Source organism: Pleurodeles waltl, chromosome 4_2, assembly GCF_031143425.1.
Source record: "Pleurodeles waltl isolate 20211129_DDA chromosome 4_2, aPleWal1.hap1.20221129, whole genome shotgun sequence".
Classification (NCBI taxonomy): Eukaryota; Metazoa; Chordata; class Amphibia; order Caudata; family Salamandridae; genus Pleurodeles; species Pleurodeles waltl.
In genome coordinates, this window is record NC_090443.1 from 540,801,619 (window position 1) to 540,822,788 (window position 21,170).

Here is a 21,170-nt window from a genome sequence, read left to right on the forward strand (position 1 = left end):
TTGCCCCTATACTTTTGGGGTACACCCCCTCTCCCCGGAAAAGGGGGGGGCAAAAAAAAATGATGGGTAGCGCACCCAAAGCCAAACCACATCATTCTGTGCCTTCTAGCACCCTCTTTTGTAATGCACCCCAACACCCCTTTTTTACACTGCTCCCCAAAATTTGTCCCCCCCCACTCTGTATTTGGGGAGGGGGAGGGAGCGGTCATAAAATGTTGGGGTCTACTATCGTAGTGCCCCTCCTATCAGGTCACCCCCCCCTCTGTTTGCTGAAGGGGGAGGGGTACTCTTTCCTTGTTGGGCTCACTCCCCTATGCTCTGCCCCCTGACCTATTGCCCCAGACTCTGCCTACTTCTCCCTTTCCTCTGTGGCCCCACCCCTCTCTACACATGCCCCTCCCCTTGGTCCCTCCTAGGCTGTATGCCACCACCCTAGGCTCCTCCCCCCAACTATGCCCCCCCTTCTTTCTCCACCCATTCACACTCCCCCTCTGTGGCTCCTCCCCCAGGCTGTATGCCACCACCTGTCCCTAGGCTCCTCCCCGAACTATGCCCCCCCTCTCTCTGCTTTCCTTTTTTACTCCGCCCATTCACACTCCCCCTCTGTGGCTCCTCCCCTCTACTCTACTCCCACTCGGCCTGGGCCTGAACCTCACTCTCTCTGCCCAGACACACCAACCACTCTGTTCTCCACCATTCAGGCTTCTCTCCTCACACACCAACCACTCTCTCCATCCACCAATCACCATCTTCATCTACACACCAACCACTCTTACATCCACCAATCACCAGCCAGGCACACCTCCACACATTTTACTTACCGACTTACCTCTGCATCACCGCCATCAGTCATCTGGTGCCGAACCCGGGATTTGAACCCTGGTCGCCTGGGTGGAAGGCAGGAACTTACCCACTGGACCACACGGGCTCCCATGTTTGTATTATTTCCAATAGTCCCTATATCATGGCTATGGTGTGTCATGTAGACTAGGGGGCCTGTTTGTAGCTTATAGATGCTCCTGAATCCCTGATTACCAGCAAGGAGCAATAGCTCAGTGGTAATGTCATCTGCCTCTGATGCTGAAAGCTCCCCTGGCCGAGGGTTCAAATCCCGCCATGGGTGGAAAACATTTTTTTTTTCTTTTTTTTTCCATTAACTAATATTTCGATTTTATAAAAACCAGGAGCAATTTCAGACACTCTTTTTTGCACGAGTGCCTGAAAATTATAAATATTTTCTCTCCTGACTCCCATGCAGCCCCCTTTTTCATTAGTAGGTGAAATATGGGTAAAGCATTATCTTCAGTTATCAATCTTTTGATTTCTTGTCTTTGAATTTGGCATTTTGTAGCGCGAATGTGGCCTAGGGGGCATAACTGAGCAGAAATAAGCCTCCCACAAATAGTAAAATAGGTTGAGTGGTGGGGATTTTTCATTTTGGTGTGAACAGAGCTGTGTAATCAGGAGGATAGTGCCTGTGCTGCTGGCTAGGCATATTGGCCTAGTGTTAGCTCTCACTCACGAAATGATGGGCAAAGTTTGGAGCTGGTCAAACTCCCTTTATTAGGTGCAATCAGAAGACAGACGTGTTGAAGTTTTCAAGAGTCAGAAAAGGGTAAAGTCCGGCGTGTGCTTCATTGGGCCTGCATCATGCCTGTTGCAGCAGCTGGCCTGGCCTGGCCCTGGGTCTTTATACAACCCAGCACTCAGTCTTTAGCTAGCAAGCAAGGCCCCCGAACGCCCACGAACGCCCATGTTCTGTTTAGAGGAAGACTGCAGACAATTTGGCACCCTGCTAAATGAGGGTGCTTTCCCATGAGCGGCCTTCGAGTAGGAAAAGCTTTAGCCTAAGACAAGTTGTCAAGCTTAAAATTCTGCTGAAAGCCATATGTTGGAGGCCATATCATGATGGAAGCCTGTGAATGTCTCAGGCCAAAGTAAGCATGGGAGGACATTATTTGCATAGGACAGCCCCCTTCAAAATCACATCATCATGCTGCAGTTGCCATGTAGTGTTTCTAGAGGGCAGCAGTATGACCATAATAGAAGAGAGAAGTGTTAAATCTGTTTGCTGACGTACCGCTTGTCTTTCTTGGTCTTTGCTGGGCCTGTGGAGCGGGGGACTACAATAAGCGAGTGAATGAGTAATGAGGAAAGATTATCCTGCATTTGTGGGGAAGGGAGAGCACTTGGAGGGAAAACGGCAAGATGACAGAGTTAAAGCATAGATGTTTGCTGAGTGATTGGGTGAGTGTGTCATCTGTCTCTTTGAAAGGACACGTGAGAGAAGAACAGGAGCCCATGGCCTTCAGATGAGAGAAGAAGCATAGAAGAGCATTTTCCCCAAAATAAAAACCTTTACTTCATCTCAAAGCTTCCAACTTTGCAGGTTGTAAGATTTGCCTTGTTGCTGCATAAATAGGCAGAACTAGTGAGGCTCTTCCCAGAATATAAGTAGCATACTCTTTGGGAGTATCCTGAGGCCAGGCATGTCAGGCACATAATTGGGGATATGAGGCCAAGAAAAACGTTAGGAAGCTTGCTCTAATCATCTGCAGGATAGAAGGACAATGGAGAGAAACTAGAGAGGGAACCAGGCTGCACAAAAAAAGGGGCAGGGTGGCACATTACACCCTAGCAGGAATATCTGATCCTCATACCTCTACCCCTGGGACACCATTTGTGACTTCTCAATACCCCCATCTCATTGCCACTCAAGTGTTCCGTCCTAGTATCTGAATGACCATAAACACCCTTCCTTTCGGCCCTCCTTTTGAAAATTCTCCCAGTAACCCAGGTGCTTTGCCACTGTCCAGCCTCCAGTGACCAGTTGGATGCACATTGCTCGGCACCCCATCCACTTACCACTCCGTGCAGCCCCTCTCCGCACACTCAAACTACCCTTCTTTAAATTCGATATACACGATCTGCCTCACTATAAGCTGTGACCTTCCCTCTGTGGATTATATACCCAATCCAAGGAGGACAAGTCACTTGTCGACCACCCCAAACTCTCTGCAGACGCTGCCAATTCAGGGACTACTGCCTAGTTTGCATGCCATGATTATTCTCTATGCCACATCCAACCAATTGCCACATGCGCCGTCTCCCTGACTCATTCATCTACTTCCCCAAACCACCCGCCTTATTCACCAAATTTGAATGCTCTCAGCTGTCATTGCAGGCATCTCTGCTTCCTGTTCACCCACTTTTCCCCTTCTTTCTTAGTTGCCCACCTGTGCTCAGATGGCCATTCCTCCAAGTGCCACTTGAAGCTCACCTTCCTTCTGGTTCTCTACCTTATAAAGCCCCTTTCAGTACTACCATCACAGCAATTGTCATTTTGTGGCTGCTCCTTTGTGGTGAGTAAATGAAGAAGAGGGTATCGCACAAGAAAGTACCCACACAATGGGGGGGACACTTGTCAACATTCCCCTTCCCTTCAGTGTCTTAAGCATCTGTTTTCAATACAACTACCCCAAGAGACCTCATAAGAGATCCTGCGAGGGTGGGGGTAATAAAAACTTGGGGTGCCTTGTCCCCCCTCACCGTGTCTTACCACGTGCTCCTTGCTGTCACCTCTTTCAATACCATAACTACAGTATGTCTGTCTGGTGCCCCCCTTGTGGTCGGTAATAAAAAAGTGCCCTAAGGCTGTTCCCCTAAGTTCCCTCTGTTGCCCCTATACTTTTGGGGTACACCCCCTCTCCCCGGAAAAGGGGGGGGCAAAAAAAAATGATGGGTAGCGCACCCAAAGCCAAACCACATCATTCTGTGCCTTCTAGCACCCTCTTTTGTAATGCACCCCAACACCCCTTTTTTACACTGCTCCCCAAAATTTGTCCCCCCCCACTCTGTATTTGGGGAGGGGGAGGGAGCGGTCATAAAATGTTGGGGTCTACTATCGTAGTGCCCCTCCTATCAGGTCACCCCCCCCTCTGTTTGCTGAAGGGGGAGGGGTACTCTTTCCTTGTTGGGCTCACTCCCCTATGCTCTGCCCCCTGACCTATTGCCCCAGACTCTGCCTACTTCTCCCTTTCCTCTGTGGCCCCACCCCTCTCTACACATGCCCCTCCCCTTGGTCCCTCCTAGGCTGTATGCCACCACCCTAGGCTCCTCCCCCCAACTATGCCCCCCCTTCTTTCTCCACCCATTCACACTCCCCCTCTGTGGCTCCTCCCCCAGGCTGTATGCCACCACCTGTCCCTAGGCTCCTCCCCGAACTATGCCCCCCCTCTCTCTGCTTTCCTTTTTTACTCCGCCCATTCACACTCCCCCTCTGTGGCTCCTCCCCTCTACTCTACTCCCACTCGGCCTGGGCCTGAACCTCACTCTCTCTGCCCAGACACACCAACCACTCTGTTCTCCACCATTCAGGCTTCTCTCCTCACACACCAACCACTCTCTCCATCCACCAATCACCATCTTCATCTACACACCAACCACTCTTACATCCACCAATCACCAGCCAGGCACACCTCCACACATTTTACTTACCGACTTACCTCTGCATCACCGCCATCAGTCATCTGGTGCCGAACCCGGGATTTGAACCCTGGTCGCCTGGGTGGAAGGCAGGAACTTACCCACTGGACCACACGGGCTCCCATGTTTGTATTATTTCCAATAGTCCCTATATCATGGCTATGGTGTGTCATGTAGACTAGGGGGCCTGTTTGTAGCTTATAGATGCTCCTGAATCCCTGATTACCAGCAAGGAGCAATAGCTCAGTGGTAATGTCATCTGCCTCTGATGCTGAAAGCTCCCCTGGCCGAGGGTTCAAATCCCGCCATGGGTGGAAAACATTTTTTTTTTCTTTTTTTTTCCATTAACTAATATTTCGATTTTATAAAAACCAGGAGCAATTTCAGACACTCTTTTTTGCACGAGTGCCTGAAAATTATAAATATTTTCTCTCCTGACTCCCATGCAGCCCCCTTTTTCATTAGTAGGTGAAATATGGGTAAAGCATTATCTTCAGTTATCAATCTTTTGATTTCTTGTCTTTGAATTTGGCATTTTGTAGCGCGAATGTGGCCTAGGGGGCATAACTGAGCAGAAATAAGCCTCCCACAAATAGTAAAATAGGTTGAGTGGTGGGGATTTTTCATTTTGGTGTGAACAGAGCTGTGTAATCAGGAGGATAGTGCCTGTGCTGCTGGCTAGGCATATTGGCCTAGTGTTAGCTCTCACTCACGAAATGATGGGCAAAGTTTGGAGCTGGTCAAACTCCCTTTATTAGGTGCAATCAGAAGACAGACGTGTTGAAGTTTTCAAGAGTCAGAAAAGGGTAAAGTCCGGCGTGTGCTTCATTGGGCCTGCATCATGCCTGTTGCAGCAGCTGGCCTGGCCTGGCCCTGGGTCTTTATACAACCCAGCACTCAGTCTTTAGCTAGCAAGCAAGGCCCCCGAACGCCCACGAACGCCCATGTTCTGTTTAGAGGAAGACTGCAGACAATTTGGCACCCTGCTAAATGAGGGTGCTTTCCCATGAGCGGCCTTCGAGTAGGAAAAGCTTTAGCCTAAGACAAGTTGTCAAGCTTAAAATTCTGCTGAAAGCCATATGTTGGAGGCCATATCATGATGGAAGCCTGTGAATGTCTCAGGCCAAAGTAAGCATGGGAGGACATTATTTGCATAGGACAGCCCCCTTCAAAATCACATCATCATGCTGCAGTTGCCATGTAGTGTTTCTAGAGGGCAGCAGTATGACCATAATAGAAGAGAGAAGTGTTAAATCTGTTTGCTGACGTACCGCTTGTCTTTCTTGGTCTTTGCTGGGCCTGTGGAGCGGGGGACTACAATAAGCGAGTGAATGAGTAATGAGGAAAGATTATCCTGCATTTGTGGGGAAGGGAGAGCACTTGGAGGGAAAACGGCAAGATGACAGAGTTAAAGCATAGATGTTTGCTGAGTGATTGGGTGAGTGTGTCATCTGTCTCTTTGAAAGGACACGTGAGAGAAGAACAGGAGCCCATGGCCTTCAGATGAGAGAAGAAGCATAGAAGAGCATTTTCCCCAAAATAAAAACCTTTACTTCATCTCAAAGCTTCCAACTTTGCAGGTTGTAAGATTTGCCTTGTTGCTGCATAAATAGGCAGAACTAGTGAGGCTCTTCCCAGAATATAAGTAGCATACTCTTTGGGAGTATCCTGAGGCCAGGCATGTCAGGCACATAATTGGGGATATGAGGCCAAGAAAAACGTTAGGAAGCTTGCTCTAATCATCTGCAGGATAGAAGGACAATGGAGAGAAACTAGAGAGGGAACCAGGCTGCACAAAAAAAGGGGCAGGGTGGCACATTACACCCTAGCAGGAATATCTGATCCTCATACCTCTACCCCTGGGACACCATTTGTGACTTCTCAATACCCCCATCTCATTGCCACTCAAGTGTTCCGTCCTAGTATCTGAATGACCATAAACACCCTTCCTTTCGGCCCTCCTTTTGAAAATTCTCCCAGTAACCCAGGTGCTTTGCCACTGTCCAGCCTCCAGTGACCAGTTGGATGCACATTGCTCGGCACCCCATCCACTTACCACTCCGTGCAGCCCCTCTCCGCACACTCAAACTACCCTTCTTTAAATTCGATATACACGATCTGCCTCACTATAAGCTGTGACCTTCCCTCTGTGGATTATATACCCAATCCAAGGAGGACAAGTCACTTGTCGACCACCCCAAACTCTCTGCAGACGCTGCCAATTCAGGGACTACTGCCTAGTTTGCATGCCATGATTATTCTCTATGCCACATCCAACCAATTGCCACATGCGCCGTCTCCCTGACTCATTCATCTACTTCCCCAAACCACCCGCCTTATTCACCAAATTTGAATGCTCTCAGCTGTCATTGCAGGCATCTCTGCTTCCTGTTCACCCACTTTTCCCCTTCTTTCTTAGTTGCCCACCTGTGCTCAGATGGCCATTCCTCCAAGTGCCACTTGAAGCTCACCTTCCTTCTGGTTCTCTACCTTATAAAGCCCCTTTCAGTACTACCATCACAGCAATTGTCATTTTGTGGCTGCTCCTTTGTGGTGAGTAAATGAAGAAGAGGGTATCGCACAAGAAAGTACCCACACAATGGGGGGGACACTTGTCAACATTCCCCTTCCCTTCAGTGTCTTAAGCATCTGTTTTCAATACAACTACCCCAAGAGACCTCATAAGAGATCCTGCGAGGGTGGGGGTAATAAAAACTTGGGGTGCCTTGTCCCCCCTCACCGTGTCTTACCACGTGCTCCTTGCTGTCACCTCTTTCAATACCATAACTACAGTATGTCTGTCTGGTGCCCCCCTTGTGGTCGGTAATAAAAAAGTGCCCTAAGGCTGTTCCCCTAAGTTCCCTCTGTTGCCCCTATACTTTTGGGGTACACCCCCTCTCCCCGGAAAAGGGGGGGGCAAAAAAAAATGATGGGTAGCGCACCCAAAGCCAAACCACATCATTCTGTGCCTTCTAGCACCCTCTTTTGTAATGCACCCCAACACCCCTTTTTTACACTGCTCCCCAAAATTTGTCCCCCCCCACTCTGTATTTGGGGAGGGGGAGGGAGCGGTCATAAAATGTTGGGGTCTACTATCGTAGTGCCCCTCCTATCAGGTCACCCCCCCCTCTGTTTGCTGAAGGGGGAGGGGTACTCTTTCCTTGTTGGGCTCACTCCCCTATGCTCTGCCCCCTGACCTATTGCCCCAGACTCTGCCTACTTCTCCCTTTCCTCTGTGGCCCCACCCCTCTCTACACATGCCCCTCCCCTTGGTCCCTCCTAGGCTGTATGCCACCACCCTAGGCTCCTCCCCCCAACTATGCCCCCCCTTCTTTCCTTTCTTACTCCACCCATTCACACTCCCCCTCTGTGGCTCCTCCCCCAGGCTGTATGCCACCACCTGTCCCTAGGCTCCTCCCCGAACTATGCCCCCCCTCTCTCTGCTTTCCTTTTTTACTCCGCCCATTCACACTCCCCCTCTGTGGCTCCTCCCCTCTACTCTACTCTACTCCCACTCGGCCTGGGCCTGAACCTCACTCTCTCTGCCCAGACACACCAACCACTCTGTTCTCCACCATTCAGGCTTCTCTCCTCACACACCAACCACTCTCTCCATCCACCAATCACCATCTTCATCTACACACCAACCACTCTTACATCCACCAATCACCAGCCAGGCACACCTCCACACATTTTACTTACCGACTTACCTCTGCATCACCGCCATCAGTCATCTGGTGCCGAACCCGGGATTTGAACCCTGGTCGCCTGGGTGGAAGGCAGGAACTTACCCACTGGACCACACGGGCTCCCATGTTTGTATTATTTCCAATAGTCCCTATATCATGGCTATGGTGTGTCATGTAGACTAGGGGGCCTGTTTGTAGCTTATAGATGCTCCTGAATCCCTGATTACCAGCAAGGAGCAATAGCTCAGTGGTAATGTCATCTGCCTCTGATGCTGAAAGCTCCCCTGGCCGAGGGTTCAAATCCCGCCATGGGTGGAAAACATTTTTTTTTTCTTTTTTTTTCCATTAACTAATATTTCGATTTTATAAAAACCAGGAGCAATTTCAGACACTCTTTTTTGCACGAGTGCCTGAAAATTATAAATATTTTCTCTCCTGACTCCCATGCAGCCCCCTTTTTCATTAGTAGGTGAAATATGGGTAAAGCATTATCTTCAGTTATCAATCTATTGATTTCTTGTCTTTGAATTTGGCATTTTGTAGCGCGAATGTGGCCTAGGGGGCATAACTGAGCAGAAATAAGCCTCCCACAAATAGTAAAATAGGTTGAGTGGTGGGGATTTTTCATTTTGGTGTGAACAGAGCTGTGTAATCAGGAGGATAGTGCCTGTGCTGCTGGCTAGGCATATTGGCCTAGTGTTAGCTCTCACTCACGAAATGATGGGCAAAGTTTGGAGCTGGTCAAACTCCCTTTATTAGGTGCAATCAGAAGACAGACATGTTGAAGTTTTCAAGAGTCAGAAAAGGGTAAAGTCCGGCGTGTGCTTCATTGGGCCTGCATCATGCCTGTTGCAGCAGCTGGCCTGGCCTGGCCCTGGGTCTTTAAACAACCCAGCACTCAGTCTTTAGCTAGCAAGCAAGGCCCCCGAACGCCCACGAACGCCCATGTTCTGTTTAGAGGAAGACTGCAGACAATTTGGCACCCTGCTAAATGAGGGTGCTTTCCCATGAGCGGCCTTCGAGTAGGAAAAGCTTTAGCCTAAGACAAGTTGTCAAGCTTAAAATTCTGCTGAAAGCCATATGTTGGAGGCCATATCATGATGGAAGCCTGTGAATGTCTCAGGCCAAAGTAAGCATGGGAGGACATTATTTGCATAGGACAGCCCCCTTCAAAATCACATCATCATGCTGCAGTTGCCATGTAGTGTTTCTAGAGGGCAGCAGTATGACCATAATAGAAGAGAGAAGTGTTAAATCTGTTTGCTGACGTACCGCTTGTCTTTCTTGGTCTTTGCTGGGCCTGTGGAGCGGGGGACTACAATAAGCGAGTGAATGAGTAATGAGGAAAGATTATCCTGCATTTGTGGGGAAGGGAGAGCACTTGGAGGGAAAACGGCAAGATGACAGAGTTAAAGCATAGATGTTTGCTGAGTGATTGGGTGAGTGTGTCATCTGTCTCTTTGAAAGGACACGTGAGAGAAGAACAGGAGCCCATGGCCTTCAGATGAGAGAAGAAGCATAGAAGAGCATTTTCCCCAAAATAAAAACCTTTACTTCATCTCAAAGCTTCCAACTTTGCAGGTTGTAAGATTTGCCTTGTTGCTGCATAAATAGGCAGAACTAGTGAGGCTCTTCCCAGAATATAAGTAGCATACTCTTTGGGAGTATCCTGAGGCCAGGCATGTCAGGCACATAATTGGGGATATGAGGCCAAGAAAAACGTTAGGAAGCTTGCTCTAATCATCTGCAGGATAGAAGGACAATGGAGAGAAACTAGAGAGGGAACCAGGCTGCACAAAAAAAAGGGGCAGGGTGGCACATTACACCCTAGCAGGAATATCTGATCCTCATACCTCTACCCCTGGGACACCATTTGTGACTTCTCAATACCCCCATCTCATTGCCACTCAAGTGTTCCGTCCTAGTATCTGAATGACCATAAACACCCTTCCTTTCGGCCCTCCTTTTGAAAATTCTCCCAGTAACCCAGGTGCTTTGCCACTGTCCAGCCTCCAGTGACCAGTTGGATGCACATTGCTCGGCACCCCATCCACTTACCACTCCGTGCAGCCCCTCTCCGCACACTCAAACTACCCTTCTTTAAATTCGATATACACGATCTGCCTCACTATAAGCTGTGACCTTCCCTCTGTGGATTATATACCCAATCCAAGGAGGACAAGTCACTTGTCGAGCACCCCAAACTCTCTGCAGACGCTGCCAATTCAGGGACTACTGCCTAGTTTGCATGCCATGATTATTCTCTATGCCACATCCAACCAATTGCCACATGCGCCGTCTCCCTGACTCATTCATCTACTTCCCCAAACCACCCGCCTTATTCACCAAATTTGAATGCTCTCAGCTGTCATAGCGGGCATCTCTGCTTCCTGTTCACCCACTTTTCCCCTTCTTTCTTAGTTGCCCACCTGTGCTCAGATGGCCATTCCTCCAAGTGCCACTTGAAGCTCGCCTTCCTTCTGGTTCTCTACCTTATAAAGCCCCTTTCAGTACTACCATCACAGCAATTGTCATTTTGTGGCTGCTCCTTTGGGGTGAGTAAATGAAGAAGAGGGTATCGCACAAGAAAGTGCCCACACAATGGGGGGGACACTTGTCAACATTCCCCTTCCCTTCAGTGTCTTAAGCATCTGTTTTCAATACAACTACCCCAAGAGACCTCATAACAGATCCTGCGAGGGTGGGGGGTGGGGGTAATAAAAACTTGGGGTGCCTTGTCCCCCCTCACCGTGTCTTACCACGTGCTCCTTGCTGTCACCTCTTTCAATACCATAACTACAGTATGTCTGTCTGGTGCCCCCCTTGTGGTCGGTAATAAAAAAGTGCCCTAAGGCTGTTCCCCTAAGTTCCCTCTGTTGCCCCTATACTTTTGGGGTACACCCCCTCTCCCCGGAAAAGGGGGGGGGCAAAAAAAAATGATGGGTAGCGCACCCAAAGCCAAACCACATCATTCTGTGCCTTCTAGCACCCTCTTTTGTAATGCACCCCAACACCCCTTTTTTACACTGCTCCCCAAAATTTGTTCCCCCCACTCTGTATTTGGGGAGGGGGAGGGAGCGGTCATAAAATGTTGGGGGTCTACTATCGTAGTGCCCCTCCTATCAGGTCACCCCCCCTCTGTTTGCTGAAGGGGGAGGGGTACTCTTTCCTTGTTGGGCTCACTCCCCTATGCTCCGCCCCCTGACCTATTGCCCCAGACTCTGCCTACTTCTCCCTTTCCTCTGTGGCCCCACCCCTCTCTACACATGCCCCTCCCCTTGGTCCCTCCTAGGCTGTATGCCACCACCCTAGGCTCCTCCCCCCAACTATGCCCCCCCTTCTTTCCTTTCTTACTCCACCCATTCACACTCCCCCACTGTGGCTCCTCCCCCAGGCTGTATGCCACCACCTGTCCCTAGGCTCCTCCCCGAACTATGCCCCCCCTCTCTCTGCTTTCCTTTTTTACTCCGCCCATTCACACTCCCCCTCGGTGGCTCCTCCCCTCTACTCCCACTCGGCCTGAACCTCACTCTCTCTGCCCAGACACACCAACCACTCTGTTCTCCACCATTCAGGCTTCTCTCCTCACACACCAACCACTCTCTCCATCCACCAATCACCATCCAGGACCATCTTCATCTACACACCAACCACTCTTACATCCACCAATCACCAGCCAGGCACACCTCCACACATTTTACTTACCGACTTACCTCTGCATCACCGCCATCAGTCATCTGGTGCCGAACCCGGGATTTGAACCCTGGTCGCCTGGGTGGAAGGCAGGAACTTACCCACTGGACCACACGGGCTCCCATGTTTCCAATATTCCCTATATCATGGCTATGGTGTGTCATGTAGACTAGGGGGCCTGTTTGTAGCTTATAGATGCTCCTGAATCCCTGATTACCAGCAAGGAGCAATAGCTCAGTGGTAATGTCATCTGCCTCTGATGCTGAAAGCTCCCCTGGCCGAGGGTTCAAATCCCGCCATGGGTGGAAAACATTTTTTTTTTCTTTTTTTTTCCATTAACTAATATTTCGATTTTATAAAAACCAGGAGCAATTTCAGACACTCTTTTTTGCACGAGTGCCTGAAAATTATAAATATTTTCTCTCCTGACTCCCATGCAGCCCCCTTTTTCATTAGTAGGTGAAATATGGGTAAAGCATTATCTTCAGTTATCAATCTATTGATTTCTTGTCTTTGAATTTGGCATTTTGTAGCGCGAATGTGGCCTAGGGGGCATAACTGAGCAGAAATAAGCCTCCCACAAATAGTAAAATAGGTTGAGTGGTGGGGATTTTTCATTTTGGTGTGAACAGAGCTGTGTAATCAGGAGGATAGTGCCTGTGCTGCTGGCTAGGCATATTGGCCTAGTGTTAGCTCTCACTCACGAAATGATGGGCAAAGTTTGGAGCTGGTCAAACTCCCTTTATTAGGTGCAATCAGAAGACAGACATGTTGAAGTTTTCAAGAGTCAGAAAAGGGTAAAGTCCGGCGTGTGCTTCATTGGGCCTGCATCATGCCTGTTGCAGCAGCTGGCCTGGCCTGGCCCTGGGTCTTTAAACAACCCAGCACTCAGTCTTTAGCTAGCAAGCAAGGCCCCCGAACGCCCACGAACGCCCATGTTCTGTTTAGAGGAAGACTGCAGACAATTTGGCACCCTGCTAAATGAGGGTGCTTTCCCATGAGCGGCCTTCGAGTAGGAAAAGCTTTAGCCTAAGACAAGTTGTCAAGCTTAAAATTCTGCTGAAAGCCATATGTTGGAGGCCATATCATGATGGAAGCCTGTGAATGTCTCAGGCCAAAGTAAGCATGGGAGGACATTATTTGCATAGGACAGCCCCTATAAAAAAAATCACATCATCATGCTGCAGTTGCCATGTAGTGTTTCTAGAGGGCAGCAGTATGACCATAATAGAAGAGAGAAGTGTTAAATCTGTTTGCTGACGTACCGCTTGTCTTTCTTGGTCTTTGCTGGGCCTGTGGAGCGGGGGACTACAATAAGCGAGTGAATGAGTAATGAGGAAAGATTATCCTGCATTTGTGGGGAAGGGAGAGCACTTGGAGGGAAAACGGCAAGATGACAGAGTTAAAGCATAGATGTTTGCTGAGTGATTGGGTGAGTGTGTCATCTGTCTCTTTGAAAGGACACGTGAGAGAAGAACAGGAGCCCATGGCCTTCAGATGAGAGAAGAAGCATAGAAGAGCATTTTCCCCCCAAAAAAAACCTTTACTTCATCTCAAAGCTTCCAACTTTGCAGGTTGTAAGATTTGCCTTGTTGCTGCATAAATAGGCAGAACTAGTGAGGCTCTTCCCAGAATATAAGTAGCATACTCTTTGGGAGTATCCTGAGGCCAGGCATGTCAGGCACATAATTGGGGATATGAGGCCAAGAAAAACGTTAGGAAGCTTGCTCTAATCATCTGCAGGATAGAAGGACAATGGAGAGAAACTAGAGAGGGAACCAGGCTGCACAAAAAAAAGGGGCAGGGTGGCACATTACACCCTAGCAGGAATATCTGATCCTCATACCTCTACCCCTGGGACACCATTTGTGACTTCTCAATACCCCCATCTCATTGCCACTCAAGTGTTCCGTCCTAGTATCTGAATGACCATAAACACCCTTCCTTTCGGCCCTCCTTTTGAAATTCTCCCAGTAACCCAGGTGCTTTGCCACTGTCCAGCCTCCAGTGACCAGTTGGATGCACATTGCTCGGCACCCCATCCACTTACCACTCCGTGCAGCCCCTCTCCGCACACTCAAACTACCCTTCTTTAAATTCGATATACACGATCTGCCTCACTATAAGCTGTGACCTTCCCTCTGTGGATTATATACCCAATCCAAGGAGGACAAGTCACTTGTCGACCACCCCAAACTCTCTGCAGACGCTGCCAATTCAGGGACTACTGCCTAGTTTGCATGCCATGATTATTCTCTATGCCACATCCAACCAATTGCCACATGCGCCGTCTCCCTGACTCATTCATCTACTTCCCCAAACCACCCGCCTTATTCACCAAATTTGAATGCTCTCAGCTGTCATAGCAGGCATCTCTGCTTCCTGTTCACCCACTTTTCCCCTTCTTTCTTAGTTGCCCACCTGTGCTCAGATGGCCATTCCTCCAAGTGCCACTTGAAGCTCACCTTCCTTCTGGTTCTCTACCTTATAAAGCCCCTTTCAGTACTACCATCACAGCAATTGTCATTTTGTGGCTGCTCCTTTGTGGTGAGTAAATGAAGAAGAGGGTATCGCACAAGAAAGTACCCACACAATGGGGGGGACACTTGTCAACATTCCCCTTCCCTTCAGTGTCTTAAGCATCTGTTTTCAATACAACTACCCCAAGAGACCTCATAAGAGATCCTGCGAGGGTGGGGGTAATAAAAACTTGGGGTGCCTTGTCCCCCCTCACCGTGTCTTACCACGTGCTCCTTGCTGTCACCTCTTTCAATACCATAACTACAGTATGTCTGTCTGGTGCCCCCCTTGTGGTCGGTAATAAAAAAGTGCCCTAAGGCTGTTCCCCTAAGTTCCCTCTGTTGCCCCTATACTTTTGGGGTACACCCCCTCTCCCCGGAAAAGGGGGGGGCAAAAAAAAATGATGGGTAGCGCACCCAAAGCCAAACCACATCATTCTGTGCCTTCTAGCACCCTCTTTTGTAATGCACCCCAACACCCCTTTTTTACACTGCTCCCCAAAATTTGTCCCCCCCCACTCTGTATTTGGGGAGGGGGAGGGAGCGGTCATAAAATGTTGGGGTCTACTATCGTAGTGCCCCTCCTATCAGGTCACCCCCTCCTCTGTTTGCTGAAGGGGGAGGGGTACTCTTTCCTTGTTGGGCTCACTCCCCTATGCTCCGCCCCCTGACCTATTGCCCCAGACTCTGCCTACTTCTCCCTTTCCTCTGTGGCCCCACCCCTCTCTACACATGCCCCTCCCCTTGGTCCCTCCTAGGCTGTATGCCACCACCCTAGGCTCCTCCCCCCAACTATGCCCCCCCTTCTTTCTCCACCCATTCACACTCCCCCTCTGTGGCTCCTCCCCCAGGCTGTATGCCACCACCTGTCCCTAGGCTCCTCCCCGAACTATGCCCCCCCTCTCTCTGCTTTCCTTTTTTACTCCGCCCATTCACACTCCCCCTCTGTGGCTCCTCCCCTCTACTCTACTCCCACTCGGCCTGGGCCTGAACCTCACTCTCTCTGCCCAGACACACCAACCACTCTGTTCTCCACCATTCAGGCTTCTCTCCTCACACACCAACCACTCTCTCCATCCACCAATCACCATCTTCATCTACACACCAACCACTCTTACATCCACCAATCACCAGCCAGGCACACCTCCACACATTTTACTTACCGACTTACCTCTGCATCACCGCCATCAGTCATCTGGTGCCGAACCCGGGATTTGAACCCTGGTCGCCTGGGTGGAAGGCAGGAACTTACCCACTGGACCACACGGGCTTCCATGTTTGTATTATTTCCAATAGTCCCTATATCATGGCTATGGTGAGTCATGTAGACTAGGGGGCCTGTATGTAGCTTATAGATGCTCCTGAATCCCTGATTACCAGCAAGGAGCAATAGCTCAGTGGTAATGTCATCTGCCTCTGATGCTGAAAGCTCCCCTGGCCGAGGGTTCAAATCCCGCCATGGTTGGAATAGTTTTTTTTTTTCTTTTTTTTTCCATTAACTAATATTTCGATTTTATAAAAACCAGGAGCAATTTCAGACACTCTTTTTTGCACGAGTGCCTGAAAATTATAAATATTTTCTCTCCTGACTCCCATGCAGCCCCCTTTTTCATTAGTAGGTGAAATATGGGTAAAGCATTATCTTCAGTTATCAATCTATTGATTTCTTGTCTTTGAATTTGGCATTTTGTAGCGCGAATGTGGCCTAGGGGGCATAACTGAGCAGAAATAAGCCTCCCACAAATAGTAAAATAGGTTGAGTGGTGGGGATTTTTCATTTTGGTGTGAACAGAGCTGTGTAATCAGGAGGATAGTGCCTGTGCTGCTGGCTAGGCATATTGGCCTAGTGTTAGCTCTCACTCACGAAATGATGGGCAAAGTTTGGAGCTGGTCAAACTCCCTTTATTAGGTGCAATCAGAAGACAGACATGTTGAAGTTTTCAAGAGTCAGAAAAGGGTAAAGTCCGGCGTGTGCTTCATTGGGCCTGCATCATGCCTGTTGCAGCAGCTGGCCTGGCCTGGCCCTGGGTCTTTAAACAACCCAGCACTCAGTCTTTAGCTAGCAAGCAAGGCCCCCGAACGCCCACGAACGCCCATGTTCTGTTTAGAGGAAGACTGCAGACAATTTGGCACCCTGCTAAATGAGGGTGCTTTCCCATGAGCGGCCTTCGAGTAGGAAAAGCTTTAGCCTAAGACAAGTTGTCAAGCTTAAAATTCTGCTGAAAGCCATATGTTGGAGGCCATATCATGATGGAAGCCTGTGAATGTCTCAGGCCAAAGTAAGCATGGGAGGACATTATTTGCATAGGACAGCCCCTATAAAAAAAATCACATCATCATGCTGCAGTTGCCATGTAGTGTTTCTAGAGGGCAGCAGTATGACCATAATAGAAGAGAGAAGTGTTAAATCTGTTTGCTGACGTACCGCTTGTCTTTCTTGGTCTTTGCTGGGCCTGTGGAGCGGGGGACTACAATAAGCGAGTGAATGAGTAATGAGGAAAGATTATCCTGCATTTGTGGGGAAGGGAGAGCACTTGGAGGGAAAACGGCAAGATGACAGAGTTAAAGCATAGATGTTTGCTGAGTGATTGGGTGAGTGTGTCATCTGTCTCTTTGAAAGGACACGTGAGAGAAGAACAGGAGCCCATGGCCTTCAGATGAGAGAAGAAGCATAGAAGAGCATTTTCCCCAAAATAAAAACCTTTACTTCATCTCAAAGCTTCCAACTTTGCAGGTTGTAAGATTTGCCTTGTTGCTGCATAAATAGGCAGAACTAGTGAGGCTCTTCCCAGAATATAAGTAGCATACTCTTTGGGAGTATCCTGAGGCCAGGCATGTCAGGCACATAATTGGGGATATGAGGCCAAGAAAAACGTTAGGAAGCTTGCTCTAATCATCTGCAGGATAGAAGGACAATGGAGAGAAACTAGAGAGGGAACCAGGCTGCACAAAAAAAAGGGGCAGGGTGGCACATTACACCCTAGCAGGAATATCTGATCCTCATACCTCTACCCCTGGGACACCATTTGTGACTTCTCAATACCCCCATCTCATTGCCACTCAAGTGTTCCGTCCTAGTATCTGAATGACCATAAACACCCTTCCTTTCGGCCCTCCTTTTGAAAATTCTCCCAGTAACCCAGGTGCTTTGCCACTGTCCAGCCTCCAGTGACCAGTTGGATGCACATTGCTCGGCACCCCATCCACTTACCACTCCGTGCAGCCCCTCTCCGCACACTCAAACTACCCTTCTTTAAATTCGATATACACGATCTGCCTCACTATAAGCTGTGACCTTCCCTCTGTGGATTATATACCCAATCCAAGGAGGACAAGTCACTTGTCGAGCACCCCAAACTCTCTGCAGACGCTGCCAATTCAGGGACTACTGCCTAGTTTGCATGCCATGATTATTCTCTATGCCACATCCAACCAATTGCCACATGCGCCGTCTCCCTGACTCATTCATCTACTTCCCCAAACCACCCTCCTTATTCACCAAATTTGAATGCTCTCAGCTGTCATTGCAGGCATCTCTGCTTCCTGTTCACCCACTTTTCCCCTTCTTTCTTAGTTGCCCACCTGTGCTCAGATGGCCATTCCTCCAAGTGCCACTTGAAGCTCACCTTCCTTCTGGTTCTCTACCTTATAAAGCCCCTTTCAGTACTACCATCACAGCAATTGTCATTTTGTGGCTGCTCCTTTGTGGTGAGTAAATGAAGAAGAGGGTATCGCACAAGAAAGTACCCACACAATGGGGGGGGACACTTGTCAACATTCCCCTTCCCTTCAGTGTCTTAAGCATCTGTTTTCAATACAACTACCCCAAGAGACCTCATAAGAGATCCTGCGAGGGTGGGGGTAATAAAAACTTGGGGTGCCTTGTCCCCCCTCACCGTGTCTTACCACGTGCTCCTTGCTGTCACCTCTTTCAATACCATAACTACAGTATGTCTGTCTGGTGCCCCCCTTGTGGTCGGTAATAAAAAAGTGCCCTAAGGCTGTTCCCCTAAGTTCCCTCTGTTGCCCCTATACTTTTGGGGTACACCCCCTCTCCCCGGAAAAGGGGGGGGCAAAAAAAAATTATGGGTAGCGCACCCAAAGCCAAACCACATCATTCTGTGCCTTCTAGCACCCTCTTTTGTAATGCACCCCAACACCCCTTTTTTACACTGCTCCCCAAAATTTGTCCCCCCCCACTCTGTATTTGGGGAGGGGGAGGGAGCGGTCATAAAATGTTGGGGTCTACTATCGTAGTGCCCCTCCTATCAGGTCACCCCCCCCTCTGTTTGCTGAAGGGGGAGGGGTACTCTTTCCTTGTTGGGCTCACTCCCCTATGCTCCGCCCCCTGACCTATTGCCCCAGACTCTGCCTACTTCTCCCTTTCCTCTGTGGCCCCACCCCTCTCTACACATGCCCCTCCCCTTGGTCCCTCCTAGGCTGTATGCCACCACCCTAGGCTCCTCCCCCCAACTATGCCCCCCCTTCTTTCCTTTCTTACTCCACCCATTCACACTCCCCCTCTGTGGCTCCTCCCCCAGGCTGTATGCCACCACCTGTCCCTAGGCTCCTCCCCGAACTATGCCCCCCCTCTCTCTGCTTTCCTTTTTTACTCCGCCCATTCACACTCCCCCTCTGTGGCTCCTCCCCTCTACTCTACTCCCACTCGGCCTGGGCCTGAACCTCACTCTCTCTGCCCAGACACACCAACCACTCTGTTCTCCACCATTCAGGCTTCTCTCCTCACACACCAACCACTCTCTCCATCCACCAATCACCATCTTCATCTACACACCAACCACTCTTACATCCACCAATCACCAGCCAGGCACACCTCCACACATTTTACTTACCGACTTACCTCTGCATCACCGCCATCAGTCATCTGGTGCCGAACCCGGGATTTGAACCCTGGTCGCCTGGGTGGAAGGCAGGAACTTACCCACTGGACCACACGGGCTTCCATGTTTGTATTATTTCCAATAGTCCCTATATCATGGCTATGGTGTGTCATGTAGACTAGGGGGCCTGTATGTAGCTTATAGATGCTCCTGAATCCCTGATTACCAGCAAGGAGCAATAGCTCAGTGGTAATGTCATCTGCCTCTGATGCTGAAAGCTCCCCTGGCCGAGGGTTCAAATCCCGCCATGGTTGGAATAGTTTTTTTTTTTCTTTTTTTTTCCATTAACTAATATTTCGATTTTATAAAAACCAGGAGCAATTTCAGACACTCTTTTTTGCACGAGCGCCTGAAAATTATAAATATTTTCTCTCCTGACTCCCATGCAGCCCCCTTTTTCATTAGTAGGTGAAATATGGGTAAAGCATTATCTTCAGTTATCAATCTATTGATTTCTTGTCTTTGAATTTGGCATTTTGTAGCGCGAATGTGGCCTAGGGGGCATAACTGAGCAGAAATAAGCCTCCCACAAATAGTAAAATAGGTTGAGTGGTGGGGATTTTTCATTTTGGTGTGAACAGAGCTGTGTAATCAGGAGGATAGTGCCTGTGCTGCTGGCTAGGCATATTGGCCTAGTGTTAGCTCTCACTCACGAAATGATGGGCAAAGTTTGGAGCTGGTCAAACTCCCTTTATTAGGTGCAATCAGAAGACAGACATGTTGAAGTTTTCAAGAGTCAGAAAAGGGTAAAGTCCGGCGTGTGCTTCATTGGGCCTGCATCATGCCTGTTGCAGCAGCTGGCCTGGCCTGGCCCTGGGTCTTTAAACAACCCAGCACTCAGTCTTTAGCTAGCAAGCAAAACCCCCGAACGCCCACGAACGCCCATGTTCTGTTTAGAGGAAGACTGCAGACAATTTGGCACCCTGCTAAATGAGGGTGCTTTCCCATGAGCGGCCTTCGAGTAGGAAAAGCTTTAGCCTAAGACAAGTTGTCAAGCTTAAAATTCTGCTGAAAGCCATATGTTGGAGGCCATATCATGATGGAAGCCTGTGAATGTCTCAGGCCAAAGTAAGCATGGGAGGACATTATTTGCATAGGACAGCCCCCTTCAAAATCACATCATCATGCTGCAGTTGCCATGTAGTGTTACTAGAGGGCAGCAGTATGACCATAATAGAAGAGAGAAGTGTTAAATCTGTTTGCTGACGTACTGCTTGTCTTTGTTGGTCTTTGCTGGGCCTGTGGAGCGGGGGACTACAATAAGCGAGTGAATGAGTAATGAGGAAAGATTATCCTGCATTTGTGGGGAAGGGAGAGCACTTGGAGGGAAAACGGCAAGATGACAGAGTTAAAGCATAGATGTTTGCTGAGTGATTGGGTGAGTGTGTCATCTGTCTCTTTGAAAGGACACGTGAGAGAAGAACAGGAGCCCATGGCCTTCAGATGAGAGAAGAAGCATAGAAGAGCATTTTCCCCCCCAAAAAAACCTTTACTTCATCTCAAAGCTTCCAACTTTGCAGGTTGTAAGATTTGCCTTGTTGCTGCATAAATAGGCAGAACTAGTGAGGCTCTTCCCAGAATATAAGTAGCATACTCTTTGGGAGTATCCTTAGGCCAGGCATGTCAGGCACATAATTGGGGATATGAGGCCAAGAAAAACGTTAGGAAGCTTGCTCTAATCATCTGCTGGATAGAAGGACAATGGAGAGAAACTAGAGAGGGAACCAGGCTGCACAAAAAAAGGGGCAGGGTGGCACATTACACCCTAGCAGGAATATCTGATCCCCATACCTCTACCCCTGGGACACCATTTGTGACTTCTCAATACCCCCATCTCATTGCCACTCAAGTGTTCCGTCCTAGCATCTGAATGACCATAAACA